The sequence below is a fragment of the Onychostoma macrolepis genome, chromosome 23 (assembly GCF_012432095.1).
Source record: "Onychostoma macrolepis isolate SWU-2019 chromosome 23, ASM1243209v1, whole genome shotgun sequence".
NCBI classification, from domain to species: Eukaryota; Metazoa; Chordata; class Actinopteri; order Cypriniformes; family Cyprinidae; genus Onychostoma; species Onychostoma macrolepis.
Window position 1 is genome coordinate 18,312,845 of NC_081177.1, and position 27,357 is coordinate 18,340,201.

At 42.6% G+C, this 27,357-nt stretch overlaps 1 protein-coding gene across 4 annotated transcripts in view; it reads left to right on the forward strand.

The window, feature by feature from the left end:
• klhdc8b (kelch domain containing 8B) overlaps nt 1-27,357 on the forward strand; it is a 155,427-nt gene that overhangs the window by 106,073 nt on the left and 21,997 nt on the right. For 2 of the 4 annotated variants that reach the window (XR_009268834.1, XR_009268835.1), the window contains 2 exons: nt 19,033-19,730; nt 20,883-21,225. The exons of the other annotated variants lie outside the window; for them this stretch is intronic. The gene's annotated coding sequence lies outside the window, so the exon portion shown is untranslated. Of the gene's footprint in view, nt 1-19,032; nt 19,731-20,882; nt 21,226-27,357 lie in introns of those variants that run through there. 4 annotated transcript variants of the gene reach the window in all.

A 27,357-nucleotide genomic window follows, 5' to 3' on the forward strand; every position in this document is an offset into this window, starting at 1 on the left:
GCTCGTATATCGGTGATTAAAATGAATGTCCTCCCACGTATTAATTTCTTTTCTTCCATGATTCCTCTCGCTCCACCGGTTGGCTACTGGAACAAACTTGATGCATGTGTTTCACGGTAGATATGGGATGGGAAACGTCCTCGTACTAAACTGACTACCTTACAACGATGTAGATTACATGGAGGTCTTTCTTTCCCCAATATTAGACTGTATGCTCAAGCCTTTTCCCTCCGCCCTTTATCAGTTTGGTTTGATCCTGACGCTTCTGTGTCTTGGAGAGCAATTGAGGAATCTATTGTTTATCCAAATAAATTGAAGCATCTTGTTTTTTCGGGGGTTCCGCTTCGGCAGTGTAAATCTCAGTTTGGTCCCATTGTAACCCTCTTCCTCTCCACATGGAGGGATGTTTAAAGACGTTCACAACTAGTTACAATATGGCATAGGCATTCGCCTGTTTTCCACAATAATTATCTTTTGTCAGGCAGTACTCCATTTCGTTGTGCGCAATGGACTCATAATAAAGTAAACACTCTGGGAGATATCTATGATGATAGTGGTTTAAAATCTTTCCAGAATCTCAAAACTCAATATAATCTGCCAGGCACCTCCTTTTTTATGTATTTGCACATTAGATCGGGCGTATGGGGTGCCTTCGAACTCTCAACTGCCTGTTCACCCTTTGCGCAAACTAATCCTTCCTTCTGAGGAATCTCTCTCCTCTGCTTCAGTCATCTATCTTTCTTCTTGAGCATTCATACAAACCTTTATCTATTACAACTGTTTGGGCTAAGGATCTTAATGAGGATGTGCAAGTTTTATTTTCGGATCAAGTATGGGGTATGTTTAAATTGTCTTCTAAAAACCCTAATCACCAAATGATTCATTGGAAAATGCTGCATAGGGTTTACTTGACTCCAATGAAACGTTTTTATATGAATCTGTTGTCTTCTCCTAAGTGTAATCTCTGTTCGCAAGGATCTTTAGGCACATTTTTTTTGGGATTGCCCCTCTCTCACCTTTTTGGACTCAGCTCTCATAGGACCTATCATATTTGTTGGATACTGAGATATGTTTGACTCCGCGCCATTTTTTCATGAATGACTTTTGGGACTTCACCTTGTCCATCCAAACAAAGATGTTTACTGTTAGCTGGTCTCACAGCAACAAAAGAAAATTGCTAGTCAACCGTTGGAATCCTCCTCACACAATGGACAGACGAACCAGGACTGTGTATTTGTTGGACATCATCTCGATGGAACTCACAACTTCTCGTATACATGGATCAAATGTGAAAACTGTAAATTTATGGCATTCAGCTTTTAATGTTGTGTCATCTTTTCGAAAATCTTTGTAAAAATAATTTTATTGTTATTTATTTATCTATTAATACAATAAATGTATTTATTATTATTATTATTATTTATTTATTTATTTATTATGTTTTTTTAAGTCTACCAGGGGGTGGGGTGGGTTCTAAATTTTCACAGCTGCTTTTTGTTTTATACTACTGTTCCCAGAAGAAAATTTAATAAACAGTTGTTAACAAAAAAAGAGAAAGCTCTTTGCTTTTACCCATAATGAAATGTTTCTTGTGTGACACATTGGTAATGAGACACCTTTTTATAGGCTATCAGTTGGGACTGAATCAGCTAATATTAATTTCCACTGACAAGGGGCTGGATTGCTTTCTAATTACTGATAGATTTAAGCTGGTGTCTTGGCTTTTCATGCCTTTTTGCACCTCCCTTTCTTTATGTGTTCAATACTTTTTCCCTGTGTTATTGAGGAGCGTCTCACTGTAGCCCACAAGATCCAGGGGGCGTGGTTGGATCCAGATCTAACTCCTCCCACCTTACATATACCTAAACCTACCCATCTCTACCCCCTGATCCCTAAACCCACCCATCTCCACCCCTAAACCTACCAATCTCCACCCCCTAGATGTGGATCCAACCACGCCCCCTGGATCTTGTGGGTTGCAGCGAGCCCTACTTGGTGTTATTCCACTTTATTACAGAGCTTAATTTCTGAATTTATTTGTTTTGCTTTCTTTGTATGGATGGATTACTTGGATTGTTAGTTGTTACCAACATCTGGGGCCTGTTCTTCGTACGTTGCTAACTCAGTTAGCTGGATTTGATTGCTGATGATTTTGCTTGATCTTGGATTGTTTGGTTCTTCAAAGCTCATCCCGGAGTTGCTGTCATAGCAACAGGTCCGTCAGCTTAAACCTGCTCGGGAGCAGGTTTATTTCATGTAAACAAGATTAGATTGCATCTTTTAAGTGGAATTAATACTTAAAATTTGTCCCAGCCACTGCTACTTTATTAGAAGAGTAAACTACTGATCCAGGGACAATAATGTAAAATAATAATAATTATAAAAATATTTTGAAAATAATATAATGTTGTGTAGTCTATAATACTACTGTCACGATCCTCCGGAGCCAGGGAAACGCGGAGACCAGGAACTTGATCCAAAACATAGATTTTATTGGAAATAAACACTTAGGAACACGGGAGACAAGGGAAATGACAATTAACAACCGACAAGACGACAGGGAAACACAGGGCTTATGAACGGAACGAAATCAAACGAGGAGAACTGTAACAGGTGGGGAACAAATCAAACACGGCTGGAGACTAAAGAACGTCTCCGGTTACATCCGTAACCTCGGTTCCCTGAAAGGAGGGAACGAGACACTGCGTAGCTTACGCTTGGGGGTAATCCCCCTCCTCCCGAAATACTGAAGTCTTATTGCATCACGCCGGTAAATCTTACCGGCCAATGACGCCGGCGCCGAGCTAGGGGCGGAGCCACCCACTATATAGGTCGACGTCCAGCGTCATTGCCCCAGAATCTTTCGACTGTTCGAACGGGTACAAGACTCTGAGGATTACAACACAGCAGCGCGCGCAGTGTCTCGTTCCCTCCTTTCAGGGAACCGAGGTTACGGATGTAACCGGAGACGTTCCCTATCAAGTTCGGTCTCTCGACACTGCCTAGCTTACGCTTGGGGAACGCGTAAAATCCCGCTGTGTTGCATTCCACACATCTGGTAGGAAGAGTCTAAAGAGCCGGGCCCAATAGAGCCGAGCCCGTTAACTGCTTCATCGGATACTCAGGGAAACCAACGCCCTCCAGCTCCTCCCATTTTTCTTGTGGAATGGGCGTGTACCCCCCACGGACAGACCTCATTCTTAGAAGCATACGCCAACGTGATCGCTTCCACAATCCAATGTGACAGCCGCTGCTTCGACACTGGCAGTCCTTTGGTACGGCCACCAAAACATATAAACAGCTGTTCTGCTTGTCTGAAATGACTAGTCTTCTCCAGATAAACTCGCAGAGCACGGACTGGGCATAGCGGGTGTGTCGCTGGCTCCGAATCCTGAGGAGCAAACGCTTGAAGCGTAATGACCTGTGCTTTAAACGACGTAGAAAGCACTTTAGGCACATATCCCCGTCTTGGCTGCAGTCTGACCATACAGTCATCCTTACCAAATTCCATACACGCAGTGCTCGTAGACAGTGCATGTAAGTCACCCACCCTTTTACCACATGCCAAGGCAAGCAAGAGTGCTGTCTTAAACGAGAGCACTCTCAACTCTGCCGAAAACAGCGGCTCAAAGGTCAGAAAGTGCACTAAGCACTAAGGACAGATCCCACACTGGTACCAAATTAGAACGAAAGGGGTGCAACCTCCGCGCTCCTCTTAAAAAGCTGGCCACCAGATGATGCCTGCCGACTGAACGATCCAAAATAGGTGAATGGAAAGCTGAAATAGCAGCCACATACACTTTTAGAGTAGATGGCGTGCGTCCAGCATCCAAGCATTCCTGCAGAAACGATAGAATGACAGACACATCACAGCTGGCTGGGTCCTCATCCTTCGACATGCACCATGAAGTGAAAACTTTCCATTTCAGATTGTACAGACGCCTGGTAGACGGGGCTCTGGCCTCAGCAATTGTATCCAAGACTCGCTGAGATACATTCAGCGACTGCCTCTGCGCTGACTTGCCAAACATGCAGGTTCCATAGCTCCGGTCTGGGGTGCCACACCGAGCCCTTTGCCTGCGATAAGAGATCTCTCCGTAACGGAATCGGCCACGGGGGAGCCGTTAGAAGCTCTATCAACTCCGGGAACCATGGCTGGTTGGGCCAGTTCGGCGCAACCAGAAGCACCGTCCCCCTTTCCTCTCTGATTTTCTGCAGCACTAGCGGCATAATCTTCACTGGGGGAAAGGCATATTTGCGCTTCTTGGGCCAGCGACTCGAAAGAGCATCCCCCTCCAGAGGTGCGTTTGTCAGCGAGAAGAACAGCTGGCAATGCGCATTCTCCTCTGAGGCAAACAAGTCGATCTCCGCCTCTCCGAACAGGCTCCAAATCAGCTGGATGGTCCGCGGGTGCAGTCTCCATTCCCCGTGAACTGGACCACCCCTGGACGGCATGTCTGCGCCGCAGTTCTGACTGCCTGGAACATGAACTGCTCGGATCGACAGAAAGTTTCTGTCCGCCCAAAGGAGGAAACGTTCCGCCAGCCTTTGAAGCGAGCGTGAACGAATACCTCCCTGATGGTTGATATAGGATACCACCGTCGTGTTGTCCGTCCGGACCAGGACGTGTCGATCCTTTACCAGTGGAAGAAAGCCCTGCAAAGCTAAAAATACTGCCTTCAGTTCTAGGCAATTTATATGCCACCTCGCTTGCGCATTCGTCCAAGTGCCATAAGCCGGTCTGCCGTCGCAAAGGGCTCCCCAGCCCGTCAATGACGCATCCGTAGTGACAATTTTTCTGCTGACCACTCTGCCCATCGAGACTCCCTGCTCGAACATCCTTGTGTTGAACCAGGGGGCTAACGTCTGCATGCATTTGCGGGTCACCAAGACGCGCAACTGACCGTTCTTCCACGCGTTGTTTGGCACCCGGGATTTCAGCCATAGCTGAAGTGGTCTCATATGCAGAAGCCCGAGTTGACACACCACAGCCGCTGCTGCCATACGGCCCAACAACCTCTGAAAGCATTTCAGAGTCACCACTCTCCCTGGCTTGAACGAGGTGAGAGCGCTGGTCAAAGCTCGCATTCGCTCTTGAGAGAGACGCGCTCTCATCGATTGCGAGTCCAAATCCATTCCTAAGAATGCGATGGCCTGTGTGGGGCGAAGCTTGCTCTTCTGCATATTGATCGTCAGACCAAGGTGCTTCAGATGCTCTAGAAGCTGACATTTGTGGCTTTCCAGTGTATCCCGTGACTGGGCTATAACAAGCCAGTCGTCCAGATAATTCAGGATGCGAATTCCACTCTGCCTGAGAGGGGAAAGCGCTGCATTGATACACTTCGTAAAAGACCTTGGGGCCAAAGCCAAGCCGAACGGGAGAGCTTTGAATTGATAAGCTCTGCCCTCGAACGCGAATCTTAGAAAGCGCCTGTGACGAGGGACTATCTGAATGTGAAAATAGGCGTCTTTCAAGTCCACCGAGATAAACCAGTCCCCGGGCTGAATGTGCGTGAGGATCTGTTTCACTGTTATCATCTTGAACGAGCGCTTTGCGAGCGCGCGGTTCAGTGGTCTCAAATCCAGAATAGGTCGAAGCCCCCTGTCCTTTTTGGGGACTAGGAAGTAGCGACTGTAAAGGCCACACTCCATATTCCCTGGGGGGACTTCTTCTATCGCCTGTTTTGCAAGGAGAGAGAGAATTTCTGCTCGCAACACTGGTGCGTCCCTGCTCTGCACATCTGACATCCTCACGCCACTGAAGCGGGGTGGTCTGCGTGCGAACTGAAGCGTATACCCGCTCGAAACTGTGTTTAGCACCCATTCTGACACTCCTGGAAGCGTGCGCCACGCGTCCAAGTAGTGAGAAAGGGGTAGAAGCGCCCCGTGACGCGCCTGAACCGGCTCGTTGTCTGATGATGGGAAGCCGCCCACCACCAGAGGGGCATCGTATACGTCTTCCGCACCGGTTGGACCGCCAGCATGAGCTGGGGGAACACTCGTGCTTAGACTGAGAGGGCGCGTGGGGCTTGCGCCCTGCAGAGCGCCGCTCAGAAACGGGACTCTGCTCATAGCGCGCGATTGGGGAAAATTCTGAGGGGGAAAAGAGCTCTTTTGCCGAACAGTGTTTGTTTTGTGCTTTTTTTGTGCAAACTTTATTGACAACAAACATTTCCCCCTGTCGCCTGCAACATGCAAGGGGACAGGCAGGTGAAAAACAGCAAGACGAATTCTCTTGCGAAGCGGCCCGTCGTCCATCTCTCCGGACGGCCGCTTCCCCCTCGGACCAATCCCGTCAGGAACGCTGCTGAGGATCTGGTCCAGCACTAGAGGGACAGGGTCCCATCTTCTTTGGATACCGGAACTGCCTCGCTTTTGGTCTCACGGCCGGCTCCGGGTCCACCCTCGCCCTAGTATGGGAAGGAGTAGGCGGCGGTCATTCCCGCCTTTTTGGACGCTGCAAAGAAGAGGACCTGGAATGTGGCGGAGGCGCCGCGGACCGATCTCTCCTCGGCAAAAAATGGCTCATCGCCTTCGTCTGCTTCTGGGCCTCCAGAAACTTCTCAGAAAACGAGCCCACAGCATCCCCAAACAGGCCGAGCGGGGATATGGGCGCGTCCAACAGCTGAGCTTTCTCCGACTCCCTCATGTCGGTCAACGTCAGCCAAAGATGCCGCTGAAGCGTGACAAGATTGCCCATACAACGGCCGATTCCTTGGGCCGTCTTTTTTGTGGCTCTGAGCGCCAAGTCAGTGGCCGAACGCAGCTTTTTGAAGGCGGCAGAGTCCGGCCCCTCTTCATCCAACGTCTGCAGCATTTTGGCTTGGAAAGCCTGGAGAACGGCCATAGTGTGGATCGCAGACGCTGCTTGGCCGGCTGCCATGTAAGCCTTATCCGCGATGTGGCTTGTGGTACGGCACGGCTTCGATGGAAGCGATGGCGCAGATTTCCACCCACGTGCGGACGGACACAGGTGTGCTGCAACTGCCTCCTCGACGGGCGGCGGCTTAGTATAGCCCCAGCGGTCGGCTCCGTCGACAGAGGAGAGCATACGCGATCCCGCGGCTTGGACTCGGGTCGAATAGGAGGAGCGCCAAGACCGCGAGACCGCCTCGTGGACCTCTGGGAAAAAGGGAGCTGGTCTCTGGGGGGCGGCAATCTGGCGGCCCGACTGCAGATACTGCATGTCCAACCTGTTCTTAGCTGGTTGCTCAGGGGGCGACCAATCCAGACCCAGGTCCTGTACAGCCTCAGACAGGATCTTCACCAGCTCCTCTTCGATCGGAGCCGAGGGCTCGCGCACCTCGCTGTGTGAAGCCTCTGACTCCTGGCAGGCGGACCAGTCACCTGAACCAGAGGCTGCAGTTGACATAGCGTCGTCATCGACGTCCACTTCATCCTCTGCAGCACCAAACGAGACCAGGTCCCGCGCATCATCCGAGGGGCGGTGGCTGGACCTCGTGTAAGAAACAGGTGGCTCTCTTGAGTGATGAGCATGCAAGAACTGAGTCGACATGCGTTCATCGGAGGGGCCTACTGCACGTGGCTGCCTCGGCCTTTCCTCCCGCGGCTCGACGGCGACGGGGGGCGGAGGCAATGGATTAGCCGGTGCGCAGTTTAGGATAACGGAAATCCTGGCCCGGAGGGTTTTGACTGACATTTCTTCACAGGAAGGACAGTCAGGCCCATCCAGTGCGGCCTCTGCGTGGGCTCGGCCCAGACAGAAGACACACGCGTCGTGTGCATCAGGGAGCTCAACTGGGCCCCCGCATGCACAGCACTCCTTAAGTGACATCTCGTCTTCTTGCCGGATCGCCAAAGGGGAACTAAAACGAATGGCGTCCTCTTAGGGCGTTGTCAACGGCGAGAAGAGTTAACGGCTCGGTGAGTAAATTCTTCAAGTCTTCGATGCTTGCTTCGTGAAGGAGAAAGATTCCGGGGCAATGACGCTGGACGTCGACCTATACAGTGGGTGGCTCCGCCCCTAGCTCGAGCGCTCGAGCGTCATTGGCCGGTAAGATTTACCGGCGTGATGCAATAAGACTTCAGTATTTCGGGAGGAGGGGGATTACCCCCAAGCGTAAGCTACGCAGTGTCGAGAGACCGAACTTGATAGGGAACTCATAATGACAGGAACAGGAACAAACCAAATATGGGCAGGAGAGGAGGGGAAACACAAGACAGGACTGAAATCTACAGACACAGCCAGTTTTACTCATTGATACATTTATTCATGATAAAATAATTACTTTATAATTGTACTGGAGTCTTACACACATACTATACAGTTAATCTGAGTCGTGCATTAATTTGAGTGGTGACAGATGTTATGGGAGTGGCTTGGAGCGGAGGAGATGCAGATAACATGATCTTGACCCTTAACAAACTTTAATGCTGTCACATAACAAATCTGCTTCAAAGATAAAATTAAATGAATTGCTAATTACAACATTAAAATAAAAATGTAAAGCCTATACAAATACTAGAAATTGTGAATATAAATAATTGGGAATCATGCAAAAAAAAAAAAAATAAATAAATAAAAACAGTGCACATTTAATTAATCTATTATAACATTTATGTAGTTTTGTTCGCTTGGCTGTTTCCTTATAAAGGTCCAGAAATGTGTAAACTTTTTCATCATGTGTCTTTAATTATATGATGTCATTACGTTGCTGTCTTGCCGCCAGCCAATCGCTGCATTGCTGATCGTGGTTTCGAGTATCGATACATCTGCCCTTTTCGGGGAACGCGAGAATGCGCAGTAATCTTAGACAACTTAATCCAGATATTTTAATCAAATACGCAAATTCATTTGAAGAACCAAATTAGCCAGAGATCAGTTATCAGGATTATAAGATCTGGAATCTTTCAAATCATCTCAGATCTATTAAGCGAGGTACGAAGAACGGACCCCTGGTGAAAATTTCATGTCAACAGCACCTTTAGAAATATATTTACTGAGAAAAATGGTGACGTGTTCTATACTTAATTTATATACAGTGTCCTCCAAAAGTATTGGAACAGTGAGGCCAATTCCTTTATTTTTGCTGTAGACTGAAAACATTTGGGTTTGACATCAAAAGATGAATATGAGACGAGAGATCAGCATTTCAACTTTTATTTCCAGGTATTCATATCTGGATCTGACACACAACTTAGAAGATATCACCTTTTGTTTGAACCCACCCATTTTTCATGTGAGCAAAAGTATTGGAACAGATTGACTTAAACTAGATTAAAGTGAATAAGACTTAATATTTAGTTGCAAATCCTTTGCTTTCAATAACTGCATCAAGTCTGTGACCCATTGACATCACCAAACGTTTGCATTCTTCTTTTGTGATGCTTTTCCAGGCTTTCACCGCAGCCTCTTTCAGTTTTGGGGGGTTACTCCCTTCAGTCTCTTCTTTAGCAGGTAAAATGCATACTCTACAGGGTTTAAGTCTGGAGATTGACTTGGCCAGTCTAAAACCTTCCACTTCTTTCCCTGATGAACTCCTTTGTTGTTTTGGCACTATGTTTTGGGTCATTATCTTGCTGCATGATGAAGGATCTCCCAATCAGTTTGGTTGCATCTTTCTGTAAATTGTCAGACAAAATATTTCTGAAGACTTCTGAGTTAATTTTGCTGCTGCTGTCATGTGTTACATCATTAATGAAGATTATTGAGCCTGTCCCAGAAGAAGCGATGAAAGCCCAAGCCATTACATTACCTGTGTAATGTGTACTATAATGTACACCTGTGTACACTGTGTTTCAGATGAGCTTGTATGTTTGGGATCATGAGCAGATCCTTTCTTTCTCCAAACTTTAGCTTTTCCATCACTTTGGTCCATAGAATCAGTCCGTAAAACCTTGTCCCAGAATTTTTGAGGCTCGTCTCCTATTCTTCTCTCTAATGAGTGGTTTGCATCTTCTGGTGTAGCCTCTGTACTTTTGTTCATGAAGTCTTCTGCGAACAGTAGATTGTGATACCTTCACTCCTGCCCACTGGAGGTTGTTGCTGATGTCACTAACAGTTGTTTTAGGGTCTTTCTTTACAGCTGTCACAATGTTTCTGTCGTCAACTGCTGATGTTTTCCTTGATCTACCCGTTCGAGGTGTGTTACTTAGTACACCAGTGGTTTCTTTCTACCTCAGGAGATTCCAAATGGTTGTACTTGCTATTGCCAGCGTTTGTACAATGGTTTGATTGATTTTTCATCTTCTCTCAGCTTCACAATTGCTCGTTTTTCACCCATAGACACCTCTCTGGTTTTCATGTTGGTTACACGTCTAACTAACTATAAATGCAGTCTGCACAGATCTGAAACTGAGCGCAGACATTCAGTGCTATTTATTGTTTGAATAACAAATTAATAGGACACACCAGGGCAACAAAACACTCCTGTCAGTCACATGTTCCAATACTTTTGGTAACATGAAAAATGGGTGGGTTCAAACAAAAGGTGATATCTTGTAAGTTGTGTGTCAGATCCAGATGAAAATACCTGTAAATAAAAGCTGAAATGCTGATCTCTCTGATCTTTTGATGTCAAACCCAAATGTTTTCAGTCTACAGCAAAAATAAAGGAATTAGTCTCACTGTTCCAATACTTTTGGAGGGCACTGTATATATTTTAGTGCTGTCAAACTGAATAAAAATATGAATTAATTTTTTTTAAACCTGATCTCAAAATTTTGAATGGTAGTGTATACTGTAGGTCAGTTTTTCTTTTAATGCAATGTCTTTAATGCCTTTTTTCATGTGTAAAGTGACCTTGAGCTTGAGAAAGGTGCTATAAAATAACATTTTGGCTAGGCCTGTAAATAAATAGGATTGTAGCTGTTTTCTTCTCTAACTGGAATAAATAAATCTCAGTGTTCATCCAAAGGGCAAGCTTAAATAATGGAGGATAGTTTTTACTTAAATCATTTTCATTCAGTCATCACGGTGTAATGTAGAGAAATGTAGTCAACTGTAATTAACCATCAGCCATCATCAATTATAAAAATAGGTGGCAATATTTGATGACAGCAGTGTTTGTAATTGGTGAAGATCAAAGAAATGGTAATATGTGACCCTGGACCACAAAACCAGTCTTAAGTCGCTGGGTATATTTGTAGCAATAGCCAAAAATACATTCTATGGGTCAAAATTATAAATTTTTCTTTTATGCCAAAAATCATTAGGATATTATGTAAAGATCATGTTCCATGAAGATATTTTGTAAATTTCTTACCGTAATGTATAAAAACTTCATTTTTGATTAATAATATGCATTGCTAAGAACTTAATTTGGACAACTTTAAAGGCGATTTTCTCAATATTTAGATTTTTTTGCACCCTCAGATTCCAGATATTCAAATAGTTGTATCTCAGCCAAATATTGTCAGATCCTAACAAACCATACATCAATGGAAAGCTTGCAGATGATGTATAAATCTCAATTTTGAAAAATTGACACTTAAGACTGGTTTTGTGGTCCAGGGTCACATATGATGCTTGAACGGCTGTCGGTAATGCTTTTAATGCGTATAATTTGATTTATCAAAACGCTGACGTTAAGTAACCTGTGTAAAACCAGTGTTTTTATGATAAATATATATTTTTATTAAATTAATTACATCATGTACTGGTTAATTAGTCACATATATTTAGATTTGTATTTAGAAAAATACCAAATTAAGACATTGCATTATTGTAGCAAGTGGGAGCTTGCAAATAGGCACACAAGGAGTCAGTATATTTATTTTATTTCCATATCATTGAACAAGCCAAGCACTGGTCTACAGTCCACAACAATGTGTTTCAGTCAGTGTTCAATCTGTCATGAAATCATGAAACATGAAAGTGGTACTTAAAGCAGTCTTGACAACATTGTGGTCTCTTTTACATGGCTTCCTCTTGCTTTTGCTCTGATGCTGTGGTTGAAACATCGCTGACAGCTCAGCTTCAATCTCTTCAGCCTCACTATGTGACAGGCGGGAGAAAGATTGATGTGTTGTTGTGTTCACTGTACATACAGCACTGGAGGGGTGGAAATATATTTGTTTCTCCCTCACTCTCTCACTGTTCACTGGTATACAACCTGCGGATACCACCTATAAGGTCCTTTTGAAAACTGCTTTGTCAGTCCTTTGGCCTTATAAAATGCATATATTTTTTAATCCATTTCACATGTTAGGGGAAGTCAACAGGGGCACATGGAATATTTATTCACCTTCCTCAGGAAGTATTATTCAGTCATTGTGCACAGAATCCAGCAATATCAGCTTTACTTTATGCTGACTGGCCAAGTACCCATTTTAAGAGAGTTTGAGCCATTTAAAATGTTCTGGTGCCCTGAATAAAACAACGGCCCGTGGATATATAATTTAAGTCAATATTCAAGGCATAGTTAGTCATTTGCCTAAAGGATCTGATATAAATCCGAGGAAAAACATTAATTCGTCATGTCATTGAAAGCATTAATTCAGAACTCACACTGATTTAATATTCACATTGATCTAACAAAAAAAGTCTGAGGCCACATTCAAAATATGGGCTACAAAATATAAATTAGGCTTTAGGATTTTGCACAATTTCACTAAAATTGTTATGCTAATATAATTTGTAATATTTGTTGACATAATTATTCATTTGTAATAGTATTATTCTTATTTTAGTATTAGTTTATTATATCCTTATAAAGCATAAACTGATTTGATATTCACATTGATCTGACTTACAAAAGTCAGAGACTACATTAAAAATATGGGCTTAAATCTAATTTAGTTTTTAGGATTTTGAACAGTTTCACTAAAAATATTGTGCTGATTATTTGTGTATTAAGTTATTATATTTTTATAAAACTAATTTTTATTATATTTTCATGAAACTATCAAACTGATTTAATAAACAGTTGATCTAGCATACCAAAATCAGAGAAAACATTTAAAATATGGGCTATTTAATTTAAGTTTCAGGATTTTGAACTATTTCACTAAAATTGCTGTGATGCTAATATAATTTGTAATCGTTTTATTAATTTTTTCTCTTAACATTTTATTATATAATTTTATTACTATTTTATTTGTTTATTCATTCATTCATTCATTTTATTACTATTACATTTTTAAATCAGTCTTTAAAACAATTTAATAGTAACATAAATAGAAATAAATTAATGTTTTTATTACATTTCAAATATGCAAAATAGAGAGGCATTTTGGTCCCCACTGTCTACTCTCGTCTGTGTTGGTTTTCTCCCAGTGTTCACCAGCATTGTTGGCATTTAATTAAACTGTAATTCTGTTATGTTTGAACCTTTTTTCCTTATCCCAGGAGTACCACTCAAGGAGCTTTTAATTGCGCTAACAAAAATAAGAGTGTTCTCTCATCTTCAAGTAATAACCAAACCCCCACGGGCCACCGACCCTTATCACAAAGATACATGTTATTGGCTTTTTCATCTTCTGTCACTTTCCCTTCATATTCCCTTTGCATTTGCCAACGTTTATGTGTGTGTATGTGTTTGTCAAACTCCTGGACATTCTCCAACACATAATGAAGTAAGGATCATTCTCACCGACCTCTTAAATTATAGTCCTGCCTACCTATATATTAAACCTCTGCTACACAAATGTCTCTATCCATTACAGTCAGCCAAAGGGACAAATAGAGAAAGATACAAGGGGGAAAAATCAATAGGAAAGGATGTTTAAACACCAAGCCACCTTTTTGGATCCTACGTGCTTTTAAGTGAGTATAAGGCTTTTTACATAAAAAAGGAGCTGCAAGAGTCAAAAAACATAAATGGTTGTGTATTTACTGACGCCAAGTGTACAGGGGTGACGTGAGAGGGGCAGGTTGTAACCTGCTCAGTTTTACCTTTTAATCAAGATGCATTTGCATTTAAATGCTGCTGTTGTGGGCTCTGATTCTGCGAGCTGTAAGTGTGTGAAAGAAAGACTGTTTGTGTGTGTGTGTGTTTGTGTGCACAGGCCTATAGACGTGCGTGTATGGTTAATGGAGGCCAGCACGAGTCCTTCTGGTGTAAGTGGCAATCACTAATTCCATTATCACTTTACCTATTACTGTAGAGGCCGTAGAGAAATGCCGCCCAGTGTAATTACCAGCCCACGTTTACAGGCCATATCCTCAATTACACATTACTGCTCTCTAATCTCCCCATTCAACACACGTAGGACTACATGTGTGTGCTTGTGTGTATTTATGAGTTGTCCTGCATTACAATGTAAAATGTCTTTTGCATTGTATATTGCAGCATTGATATCACTGTGATCTGTACACTTTATTTGTAAAGGGACAATGTGCAGTTAATCAGCGCAAAATAATAGGAGAAGAAAGAGGTGTTAAAGTAGCACAGCTAGGAAATTCCTGGAACAAAGGTCATTGTATTGTCATTTGATTGCAAAGATGTTGCCACTTACCAATCAGAGTAAAGTATTCCAGAGAGCTGTGCAATAAGTATTGTTGGTCACTGAAACTCGCTGGGGCCAAATTCATTAAATTACTGTGTGCTATTACCTTGCAAAAGCCTGAGTATTTAAATGAAGTGATTAAATAATTGGCTTTTCCTCTTTTTTATGTAAAGTACCTTACTCACAGAAATCTTGGTTCAATTACTGTGTAGCTATTCATGTCCACAGAAAGCATGTTAAACGGTATTATTAAGAGTTGCTGATGTACATTTTCTATTGATCAAGGCAGCAGTAATTCATTCAAATGATGCAAACAATTGACCAGACATATATCCAAATAAACACTTGTGACATTTTTTAGCATATCGAATATTACCTGATTTGCTGGGTACTAAAAAAATGGACAGTGTTTTCAAGTAAACATGTCACGGATCGGTCAGGCCCTTCCCTCCACCAATCACAACGATCCACATCACCCGAGTTCTGATCACGCTCACCTGCACCTCATCACCACCGTCATCAACTCCAACATAAAAGCACAGGCCACAGTTCAGCCAGCGTTCGATCTCGTAAACACTACATGGACTCTACCTCCAAGACCCTCTCGTTGAGTATACTCCTTTCAAAGATACTTACCTTAAATACCTTACCTCCCGTTTCTGCTCCTTGTGTCCTCCTCTCGTCCCAGATCGTCTGCCTCCAAGTTCCGTGTGCATCCAGTGGATCCCCTCGTCTCGTCTTCCCCACAAATCTGTGGACATCAAGATCGTTACTATCATCACCACATCTCATCAGCACTCTATTCAGTTCTCTCCTACTCACCTGTTCAATAAACGCTCACGTACTATCACTCACCTCTGCGTCTGACTTATATGTTACCTTATATACCGACGAACAGGATGAGCTCTCCGGATCCCTTTCAGGAGCTAGTGGACTCCTTGAAGAGGATAATTCTCCAATCACCTTCACCTCCGGTACCATCCGCTCCTGCACCTCCAACAACCCGCACTACTACCAGCACTTCTTCTCCTATCGTTTTTGCCAGTCCCATGGCCCGACCAGCGCCCTTCTCTGGTTTGGCGGAGGAGTGCAATGGCTTTCTTCTCCAGTGTACCCTCACCATCGAATTACATCCACACATGTTTCCCACAGACCAGTCCAAGATAGCATTTGTGATTACTTCCCTGACAGGCCCCACACTCCGATCTGCGGAAACGATACTGAATCAAGCTGGTCCCGCCACTCAGACGTTCTCTAACTTCATCACCCATTTCCGAGAAGTATTCGGCAGCTCGCCTGGAGATTCTTCCGTGGGAGAACAACTCTATCGTTTACGACAAGGTACGATGCCCATTCACCAATATGCTCTCCAGTTCAGAACCCTAGCGGCGGCCAGCGGCTTGAACGAACCGTCACTACTGACAGCCTTCAGACAAGGGCTTAACCCCCAACTCCGCCTTCACCTCACTGCCTATGACGACACTTACGGTCTGGAAAAATTAATTCAATTGGCCATCCGATGTTCTAACCGCATACAGTCTTGCTCCACGGATCCCTCTGTAGCCATTGCCACTCCTCCCACATGCCAACTAGAGACCAGTGACCCTCCAGAACCTATGCAAACAGACTCCACATGCCTGTCATTCAAAGAGAGACAGAGACGACTCACCCAAGGACTCTGCCTGTATTGTGGAACTAGTAGGCACAGGATCCTGGAGTGCCCCATTCGTCCTCTTCGGGCATTGGTGAGTACCATACGCCCTACCATAACTAAGTTCAACCCTCTTTCCACCAGTGCTCAGCTTACTGCCGGCCCCTTTGTAATTTCAGTTACCACCCTCCTCGATTCTGGTTCCGCGGGGAACTTCATCTCTGGAAACCTCTGCCGACAGCTCCGACTCCCGACCTCGATCACGGAGACCGCTTACGAGGTCCAGTCAATAACGGGCAAACCCCTCACCCGACATCACGTCTGCCACAGTGTGGGACCCTTACTACTGCAAATTGGGCAATTACATCAGGAGGAAATCCATCTATTGGTTCTGGAGGGCTCCACTGTGGATGTCATCCTTGGCCGCCCATGGCTGGTGCAGCATGATCCCCATCTCTCCTGGAGGACAGGAGAAGTCCTAAAGTGGGATGAGAACTGCTTCCCTCATTGTTTCCCCAGGCTACCACGACCTTCCCTCAAGGAGCCCGTCCAACTTCCGGTTCATACCACCTCCATTGAGAGTCCTGTCGAGAAACAATCCATCGACATTCCATCCTGTTATACCCACTTTAGCGACGTCTTCTGTCCCAAGAAAGCTGCCCAGCAACCACCACATCGGCCATGGGACTGCGCTATTGACCTCATACCGGGTGAGCCAGTACCACATGGACGGATCTATCCGTTATCACCCCCCAAACAAAAGGCAATGGAGGAGTATATTGAGGAGGCATTAAATCAAGGCAACATCATCCCATCTACCTCCCCTGCTACTTCCAGTTAATTCTTTGTGGCCAAGAAGGATGGCGGCCTGAGACCCTGCATCGACTACCGCAAACTTAACGAAATCACAGTCAAGTACCGATACCCGCTTCCCCTTGTCCCAACAGCCTTGGAACAACTTCGCAGTGCCACCATCTTCACTAAATTGGACCTCCGCAGCGCTTATAACCTCATCCGCATCCGAGAGGGGGATGAATGGAAAACTGCTTTTGTGACCCCTACCGGCCACTATGAGCACCGGGTAATGCCGTATGGTCTAGTAAATGCTCCTTCAGTCTTCCAATGCTTCATGCATGAGGTGCTCCGGGAGTTCCTCCACCGATTTGTCATCGTCTAAATAGACGACATCCTCATTTACTCCCGGAGCCTGGCCGAACATCGCCAACACGTTGCGGAGGTCCTCCGACGTTTAAGAGAGTACCATCTCTATCTCAAAGCCGAAAAATGCACTTTCCACCAGTCCACTGTCCATTTCCTTGGGTATAGCATCAATAGTGGTGGCATTCGCATGGACAAGGGGAAGGTGGAGGAAATCGCTTCCTGGCCCCTTCCCTCAAGTGTCAAAGAGCTCCAAAGATTCCTAGGATTCTCCAATTTCTATCGCCGGTTCATTTCCAATTACAGCACCATCACCAGTCCACTCACTGACCTACTCAAGGGGAAAACAAAGTTAAACTCAGCCCGGCAGAGAGAAATTACGACATCGGCAACAGTGAACTCTTAGCCATCAAGCTAGCTTTGGAAGAGTGGAGGCACTGGCTGGAGGGGGCAGCACACCCCTTTGTAGTATTAACTGATCACAAAAACTCTGCGATGCCAAGAGGTTGAACCCACGACAAGCCAGATGGGCTCTATTTTTTACCCGGTTCCAATTCAAGATCACATATCGCCCTGGTCCTAAAAATGTAAAGGCCGACGCCCTATCACGTATCCACAACCCCGAAGAAAACACGGAAGAACCGGAAACAATATTACCCACGGAGATCATTACCAGCCCAATTCAATGGACCTCGCCACCAGTCGCCTCTGCTACCCCTCCAGCCAATCCGCCGGGCTGTCCCCCCGATCACCAATATGTTCCAAGAACTCAACGCACTCCGCTTATCCACTCTACTCACACTTCCCCTGGTACTGGCCACCCAGGGGCCAACGCTACTCTCTCGCTGCTACAAGACAGCTTCTGGTGGCCCAATATGGCCAGGGACGTGAGAAGGTTCGTACAAGGCTGCTTCACCTGCGCCATCTCCAAGAGTCCCCGTCATCTCCCTGCAGGCAAACTCCTCCCATTACCCATACCTCATCGTCCATAGTCGCACCGAGGAGTGGATTTCATCACAGATCTACCGGTCTCGGATGGTAACACATGCATCTTCGTCATCATAGATCGATTCACCTCATACCCCTTGCAGGCCTTCCTACGGCTCTTCAGACAGCAGAACTCCTGTTTAATCATATATTCCGCTATTATGGTATTCCAGAAGACATAGTATCCGACAGAGGACCACAGTTCATCTCCCGAGTTTGGCAAGCATTCTTCTCACTCCTAGGTGTGACCATAAGTCTCTCCTCTGGCTATCACCCGCAGTCGAATGGGCAAGCCGAACGCAAGATCCAGGAAGTGGGACGCTTCCTGAGAACCTTCTGCCATGGTCGCCAGAACTCTTGGAACCAGTTCCTAGGCTGGGCCGAGTACGCCCAGAATTCCCTACGTCAGAGCTCGACTGGACTCACTCCCTCCCAGTGAGTACTCGGTTTCCAGCCTCCGCTGTTTCCTTGGTCAGGAGAACCATTAGATGTCCCCACGATAGACTACTGGTTCCGAGAGAGCGAGAGAGTCTGGGACGCTGCACACCATCAGCTTCAGCAGGCAGTGCGCAGACAAAGGATGGCAGCAGATGTCCAAAGATCAGCCACTCCTGAATACCAACCAGGACAAAAAGTCTGGCTGTCCACGAGAGACATTAGGCTGCGCCTGCCTAGCCGGAAACTCAGTCCCAGATTCGTTGGCCCCTTCACCATTCTGGAACGGATCAACCCTGTCACGTACAAACTTCAGTTACCACCACAATACAAAATTCACCCCACATTCCATGTCTCTTTACTCAAACCCTTTTATCCTTCTGTTTCCCCAGGGCCTGACCAGACAGAAGAACCCCCTCTCCCTCTCATCCTGGACGAAGGAGCGGTGTACAGAGTGAAAGAAATACTGGAATCCCGGTGTTGTGGTGGTAAATTGGAATACCTCGTAGACTGGGAGGGGTACGGTCCCGAGGAACGCTCGTGGGTTCACAGAGAGGATATTTTGGATCCCACACTCCTGGAAGAATTCCACTCGAATCACCCCGATCGTCCAGCACCCCGAGGCCGGGGTAGACCACCACGATGCCGAGGTCGGCCCTCAGGAGCGGGCCATGGAGAGGGGGGTACTGTCACGAATCGGTCAGGCCCTTCCCTCCACCAATCACAACGATCCACATCACCCGAGTTCTGATCACGCTCACCTGCACCTCATCATCACCGTCATCAACTCCAACATAAAAGCACACGCCACAGTTCAGCCAGCGTCCGATCTCGTAAACACTACATGGACTCTACCTCCAAGACCCTCTCGTTGAGTATACTCCTTTCAAAGATACTTAACTTAAATACCTTACCTCCCGTTTCTGCTCCTTGTGTCCTCCTCTCCTCCCAGATCGTCTGCCTCCAAGTTCCGTGTGCATCCAGTGGACCCCCTCGTCTCGTCTGTGGACATCAAGATCGTTACTATCATCACCACATCTCATCAGCACTCTATTCAGTTCTCTGCTACTCACCTGTTCCTCCCGCTCACGTACTATCACTCACCTCTGCATCCGACTTATATGTTACAAAACAATGCTATTAACGTATTTGTATGTGTTATACCTAGTAAAAAAAGTAATATATTTAAAATACATTTATTACATAGGTAACACTTTACAATAAGGTGTCATTTCTTAACATTAGTTAACATGGACAAACAATGAACAATGCATTTATTACACTATTTATTAATCTTTGTTAATGTTAGTTAATGAAAATACAGTTGTTCATTGTTAGTTCATGTTAGTTCACAGTGCATTAACTAACAAATACAACTTGTGATTTTAATAATGCATTAGTAAATGCTGAAATTAAGATGAACTAAGATTAATAAATGCTGTAGAAGTATTGTTTATTCTTAGTTCATGTTTACTAATGTTGTTAACTAATTAACCTTATTGTAAAGTGTTACCATTACATACTAAAAAGTTCAAATCTATTAACATATTTACTGACATATCAATCAAAACTTACTGATGTAAAAATTACAATGAAACAATTTGGATTACTACTTGTGCACAATGCACATTTCTTAATACAGTATTGAGCCTAAAATATGCTATAATGTCACTATTTATGAGGATTGTATGATTTTATATTGGTCTTTAAATGCAAGATATTTAAAGTGTACATGAAGTATACTTTAGCACAATCAGATATACTTCAGTGTATCTTTAGGTGGACTTCAGCACTACTTCCACACAATTAAAGTGCATTAAACACAAAATTAGTTGTTCAAATTTAGCAGACTTTAAGTATAGCCTACCAGTTTAAGTACATAAATATGTACATGTAAATGTATTTGTAGTATACTTAGCATGAAATAAATGTATTTCAAATACATTTTAGTATATTTATTTTTCACTGGGGATTTTAGTATTATTTATAAACTCTTTAAATATTACTATTTTGTATATTATTTATTTATAACTTTTATTTTAAAATTTTATGTTTTCATCATTTTTTTTTGTTTCAAATATTTGTTTAACTTTAATGTATTTCTGCACCAAAAAATTATTTTTAATAGACAACACCAGTTATTCTCCCTGCTGTGTGAGAAACAACAGTTAAATATTTACTTTGTTGACGTGATTCTGATCCTGGCCTTTTCACCTGAAATTTTTGTCTTTCCTTTTGCCAGTAGCAGATGTGTTCAATTGTGAGAGCTGGATAAAGTATGATTTCTCTGGGTACTCTATGGTGGAACTTCAGTGCAGGTCTGGGTCTGACAAGAATCTCTCCCTCAAGCATCCTCAGAGCAGCTCCACATAAAAGAGCGAGCAGAGTCTTGTTAGAGAGGAATCATTAGTATGAGCGTCCTCTCTCTGCTCTTTCTCTGTTCCTCAGCTCTCCTCTTCAGCACAGAGAACCTTCTTTTTTTTACTGCTTCATTATAATCAGTTATTTAGTATATTGTTCAGCATTGAATTCCTTTGCTTTAAACCTTTCCTTTAAACTTCCCCGAGCATTGGCTTCCTAATCGCTTCCCCTTATCGTATTCAACTCCTTTGTTCATTCAAAAATAAAACATTTACATAATTAAATTCAGGAAGCTTTTCCATGCAATTAAATAACTGTAAGCCTTCTCAGCAAAAATAAATAGTTTGAATGGATTTGGTCTAGTAGTCTTTTTGTCCAAATTAATTTAGTTATGCCGACTAAATGCAGTGAAAATGAGAAGGACTGAGCGGGATTTGAACTCAGGTCGCTGCAAATACAGTATGCACCACCACACCACTGCCTGCGTTTCTCTGATGAATCACTCCGCTTTAACACATTTTTAATACTTTTCTACAGTTTTTGGCTTTTTTTGTGGATATGCGGTCAATATGGTGATTTAATACATTAGTCACATGGCCTTTGTCTTGGAATTTACATTGATTGCTTGAATTAAAATGTTGTAGAATTGTGTTTCTATAGCTCATTTTAATGAATACAGTCTATTTTGTGAGTGTTGTTAGGGTTTTTGTCACTTTTCTGTGTCTGTCTTTACTTAACACATTTTTCCTCCCTTATCTGTCTTTTCCTTTCATCCCACTTATTGACTTTGGTTTCAGAGTTCATCAGTGTAATCGGCAGACATCAGATGAGCTGTGGCTCAGTGTTATTTGCTGAAAACGTCTGCTTGTTTGGCTCGTTTCTCTTCCATGTGGTTTACAAATCTCCTCAAGCCTTCTCAATCCCACAAGTGTCTTTGAGGGCAGCGATCGACCCCTACAGCTCTGCACTGTGCTCTTCTGAAGGTCCCATTTTAGCTTCAAGCCAGTTTATCACACAATATCAAACATCATGTTCTTCATCTTTGTCTTGAATGGTTTATAGACTGAGGCTATGCTTGCAGACGGTTTTCCTGGTATTTCTCTTTCAAACATTCAAAAGCATTTTTGCTGTGAATTCAACCCGAATACAAGCAGAATAATGCAATATGCATGACAGTTATTGCATGTTTAATCTGTTGGGATTTGTCAGGCTGCATTATGAACTAACTTTACAAATGGCTTTTTAGTTTAATATCAAATCAAATCTTATTGTGAAGAGCTGCTGAACTTTGAAGTTTCTCACTGTTTACCCTACGGCTTTAATTAACAAACAAAATGATCTTTAAAGGCGTAGTTCCCCTAAAAATAAAGCTCCTGTATTACAACCTGTGTGATTTGCTGTCTTCAGCAGAACACAAGAAATGAAGAAGAAATGTTGAAGAATGTACTGCTCGCTCTTTTACATATAATAAGAGTGAAAAGGGATCTGGCATGTCAAGCTCCAAAATGACAACATAACATCAAAGTATATATATATATATATATATATATATTAGTCCATATATATATTTTTTTCAAGTCTCCTGAAGCTATATGATAAGCTTTGTGTGAGGAAAAAGACTCACTAAAATCTTACATATGGTGTGTTTCCATTCACATCATCTATACAGTATTTGAAATGAGGGCAACATTTTCAATGAATAATGAATGAAATTTCGTTGTTTTCCTCATACAACACTGTTGCATGACAAGTAATATGGACCACATTAATGATATGTTGCTTTTATATACTCGACAACCCAGATACCCATTCACTTTCATTGAATGGAAAAGATGGCGAGGACATTTTTCAAAAGATCTACACTAAAGAAATAAAGTCATATGGGTTTGGAACAAAATCAAGGTTAGTAAATGAGGACACAATTTTAACTGTCCTGTTAAATTTTTAGTGTAGTACATTAAATCTAAGTTGCCTTAGAGAAATATTGGAATGCATTAGCACATGAAGATTTTATAACATGTTAAATCAATTAAGCAAATTTCTGCGGATGAAAGTGAAGGATCGCTGAGGATCATCTGATTATCCTCTGGCCAGCTCCTTTGTCCATCTGCCAGTATTTATGAGTTGAGACGACTCTCTCTCTGTTGCTCTTTATCTCTCTGTCTGTCAGAGCTAAGTGAGAGTGCTTGCGAAGAGCCTTTGACATTTGAGAAGAATCATAGCATAATCAAACACCTTCCACATTGCTCTTTGTGCCTGTTTGTCTCTCCTTCTCTCCCTGTCCCATTTCTTTTCTGATTTTCCCTTTCTGTCACTCACTGTCTCATTGCGTCCTCCTCTGCTGTCACCTTTAATACTTTCATCTCATTTCTCTCTCTTTATTTTTTGCTTATGTTTGAAACATTGTTTTCTCGGTCAGTCTTTTTTAGCCTCATGCAAATATAATACAACTAATGTTTGCTAGCATGCATATTAAGATATTAGCATTACCGTGCTGTTATGGAGATGATTCATTTTCCATAATTGTACAAATGCAACTCAGTTGATGTATAAAAACTTTCAGCTTGCATTAATTAGAGATTTTTATGTATATCAGTAACATTGTGGCACGACATTTAGCTCTTGGCTACAGTTTTACATAAATATGCATCAAAAGCATCCAGTCACTCTGAAGAGAAGGTACTAGAGTGCTTCTGTGAATACATTCACCCAGTGCTGTCACAGAAATGGATGGGTTTTAAATGATGGGGTAAACTATTATTTCAGTTGCAATCAACATCAAGAGGGTTGACCAAAAATGAAAGTAGATGGACAGTGACGGGAAGAATTCACCCTCCCAGTACAGCATATGTCATAAATCATACTGCCAGCATTGAACATTGAGAATGAGTTATTGAATTACAGGGCTAAATGTGTCCTGTGAGCAAATGGTTGAGTGGCTGAGATTGCTAATATTACTCTGTCATATCACTGGACACTGTAGTCGCATCCTTTACTGTATGAATATGATCCTGTATAGCCCTGTGGCCACTCTTGACTCTTATTGTGAGTTATGGAAGAGAAACCATCCACTATATCAAATGAAAGCCTCTTTTTCTTTTTCTTTTTAACAAAGAGCCAGTACAAAGAATTCCTTTTGTATCTTTTCGATGCTTTCTGAACGGTCAGCATTCCATGGTCAGCAAATCCATCTGCTAAGAAATGAAAATGCATAGTACACTGTGTAATGTGTATACATGTCAATAGGGCTTTCATCATTATATCATGAACATAGTCTTTTAAGATGAGTTCATTCATTGTACTATGAAAGCATACTGCAAGCTGCAAAAATGGGTAGTTCTGAAATTTTGAAATATGAATTTGGAACTGCCCACATACAAGTAATATAAGTCACGGGCAATCGCATACTTTTGAATGTGTGTAGTATGAATGTAATACAGCCATACTATATTTGTCATGTTGTCATTGTTGTGTGACCTACCAATGCCACTTGCGTCACTTCACTGCCATTCACAACTCCTCTCCTGTGGCCTCATGGGATTGTAAAGTGTCCACTGGATGCACATTTCAGAATCTGACATGGAGTAGTAGGTCTTCTGGGAACATTTTGCCTATGAATACTGTGAATTCAAGCATACTACTCTCTTCAGATACTGTTTTTCACCTACTGTATAGTAGGATTGTATGCAATTTCGGATGCAGCCCTGGTGTTGCAGTCTAAGCAAGACAGATGCTATCTATTATTGCTAAACACCAGAAAAACTACAGATAAAAGTGAGCAGCTGGTATTTGTTTTATGTATTGTATCAATATTTTATTTATTTTATTTTTTTACAAAATCTCTGATCTTTATAGTTTGTACGGACCACGAAAGAGGCTTTTATTGAATTTTTACAAAGTTAAAAGGATAGTTCATCCAAAAATGAAAATTCTTTCATCATCATTTACTCACCCCATGTTGTTCTAATCCTTTCTTTGTTCTGCAAAAAAAAAAAGAAGATGAAGAGCTTTGGGAACCAGACAGTTTTGATACCCATTGACAAAAACATTGAGACTTTTCTCAATTTTTGTGTTCCACACTTGAATTTTTTTAATTCAACAAACAACATTCAAAAACACTGTGTAATGATATATACTGTATATGTGTAACGGTATGCATATTCATACCAAAAATTTTCGGTATGGGTCTTTCGGTTCAGTACGCAAGACATCAGTAAAACAGGTTGTAAACAAAATGTCACGTAGCATTTAATTTACCTCATGCAAGTCATCCGTGTCTGCTCATACTTCTCTAGATTCAGTAAACCACTGTTTAATATAAAAAAAGTTAATTTTAATTTTAAAAACAAGTAATTTTAGAAACCTACCTGGCTGCAAAGCTACCTGAAAAACTATGTGCAAGTGCACCTAGGGCAAAAGCTGCTTTAAACGCAAAGGATGCTCACGCCAAATGTTGATTTCATTTAGTTAATAGAAGTTAATTCATAAAGAAAATGTATTTATGACATTTTTTTTTTTTTTTTTTGACAGCATCCTCGATTTACAGCATTTTACACAAGTGCCTAAACTTTTAACAGTACTGTAGCTTTGCAGGTAGGTTTCTTGAAGCATCTTGGAGACGTTGCCACAGTTCTTCTGGATTTATTCTGTCTCAGTTTGTTCTGTTTCTTTGTGTCTTTCCAGACAGACTGAATGATGATCAGATCAGATCTCTGTGTGGAGCACTGGCTGTTGTCAGACTCCTTGTGCAAACAAAAATCTCACTGAATTATTACAATTAATGGCAAAATGAATGTTTGGAAATGTAAACTGATATTTCCTACTGACACAGTACAGCAAAAAATAAAAAATTTTGAATTGCAGTTTATGCACCTTGAGGCAATTCAGAAATTGATTTTTTTTTTAAAGCAGACCTCAGGGGGTGGAATCTACAGTATGACCCCTTTAATGAGAGTGGGATCTCTTTGATATGGTTGGTTTAGCTTCACACAAGAAAATCTTCAGTGGATGTTGTTCGAGACATAAAAGCACACATCCTCTCACATTCATTCTGAACAGACTCATTACCTCAGCCGCTATGTGCTGTGCCGTACAGGCAGACTGTGTTCACTCATTAGGCGTGACGGCTGCTATTGTCAGCTTGTGTTCTCAGGGCTTTTGTACATGGATGAGTGTGGTGTTAGCAACAATTGCTGGATCCCTCATCCTTATTCACAGTTACAGCATGCAGAAAGGGTTTGTGTGCATCACCAGTGCAGGATTTAATACAAACTTCCTTCCTAAAGGTTTTCAAGGTATCATAAAAATGTTTATGAAAAAAGTGTTTTTCACTGTGTGAGTCCTATTGCTGATGTCCTGCTGTCACGTCTCACTCCTCCTCTCTCGCTTTATCTCTCGTTCTCAGACTGACCTTACACATTCCAGTCCTGTCATTTCTCCTTATTTTCAACTTTTCTTTCTTGCCTCACAAGGGCCATCTGGACCAGCAGCTCTGATAACAAAAACTCCACATGTGCTCCTCCGCAGCATCACACTGACTGATATAGTGCACAGCTCTCGTGGATTAGCCCATCGATCTGCTCTAATCAATCCCACAGTGCTTCTCTACCCTTGAGAGTGTGCAGAGGAGTAGCAGAGATTTATCTGGGCGTGGATATGAGATTCAAAGTGGAGATCAAAATGCCACTTTAATTTTATTGTGCTTGATTTGATATGTTTGTATGTTACTGTATTTCGATAAAATGTAAAAAAGTACAAAGAGCAGTGGCATGTTGGCACTAGTGGAGTCTCCAAAGATTCGGAAGGGCATGTTTAATGTGAATTCAACCAAATATATTTTTAAAAAAGCAAACAAGCATAAGGATGAAGTGATAGGATGAAATGATAAGACAATTGTGAATCTTTATATTTCAGGTTATATTTCAAATCATCAGTAAAATTTAAAAAGTAATAATAATAGTAATTTTTACTTCCGGAACCCAAGAAGTAAAACCCAGAGTACTATTAAATGCTCTGGTTAACATAGAAACCCATGAAACTCATACTTGAAATTGCATATGGACATTGGCCAAACCAACATGAAATACACACTGTTTTAATGCTATTTGAGTGTGGTAAGCAGTTTTTAAGATTTTGGTATTTTCCCCATTCAAGTCAACTGGAGTTGGTTTTGTATTCCTGAAAGCCTGGATGTCTGCCAAGTGAACTGACTTTTCTTGAAAGGGACTTTGGATGAAGCACTTTTGATTCTTGATTAAAATACATGAAGAAAATATGTAGACGGACAGTGAGAGAAACATCTGTAGATTGGAAAAACTTTAAAAATGTAATTTTTTTTTTTTTTCCAAGTGGAGATC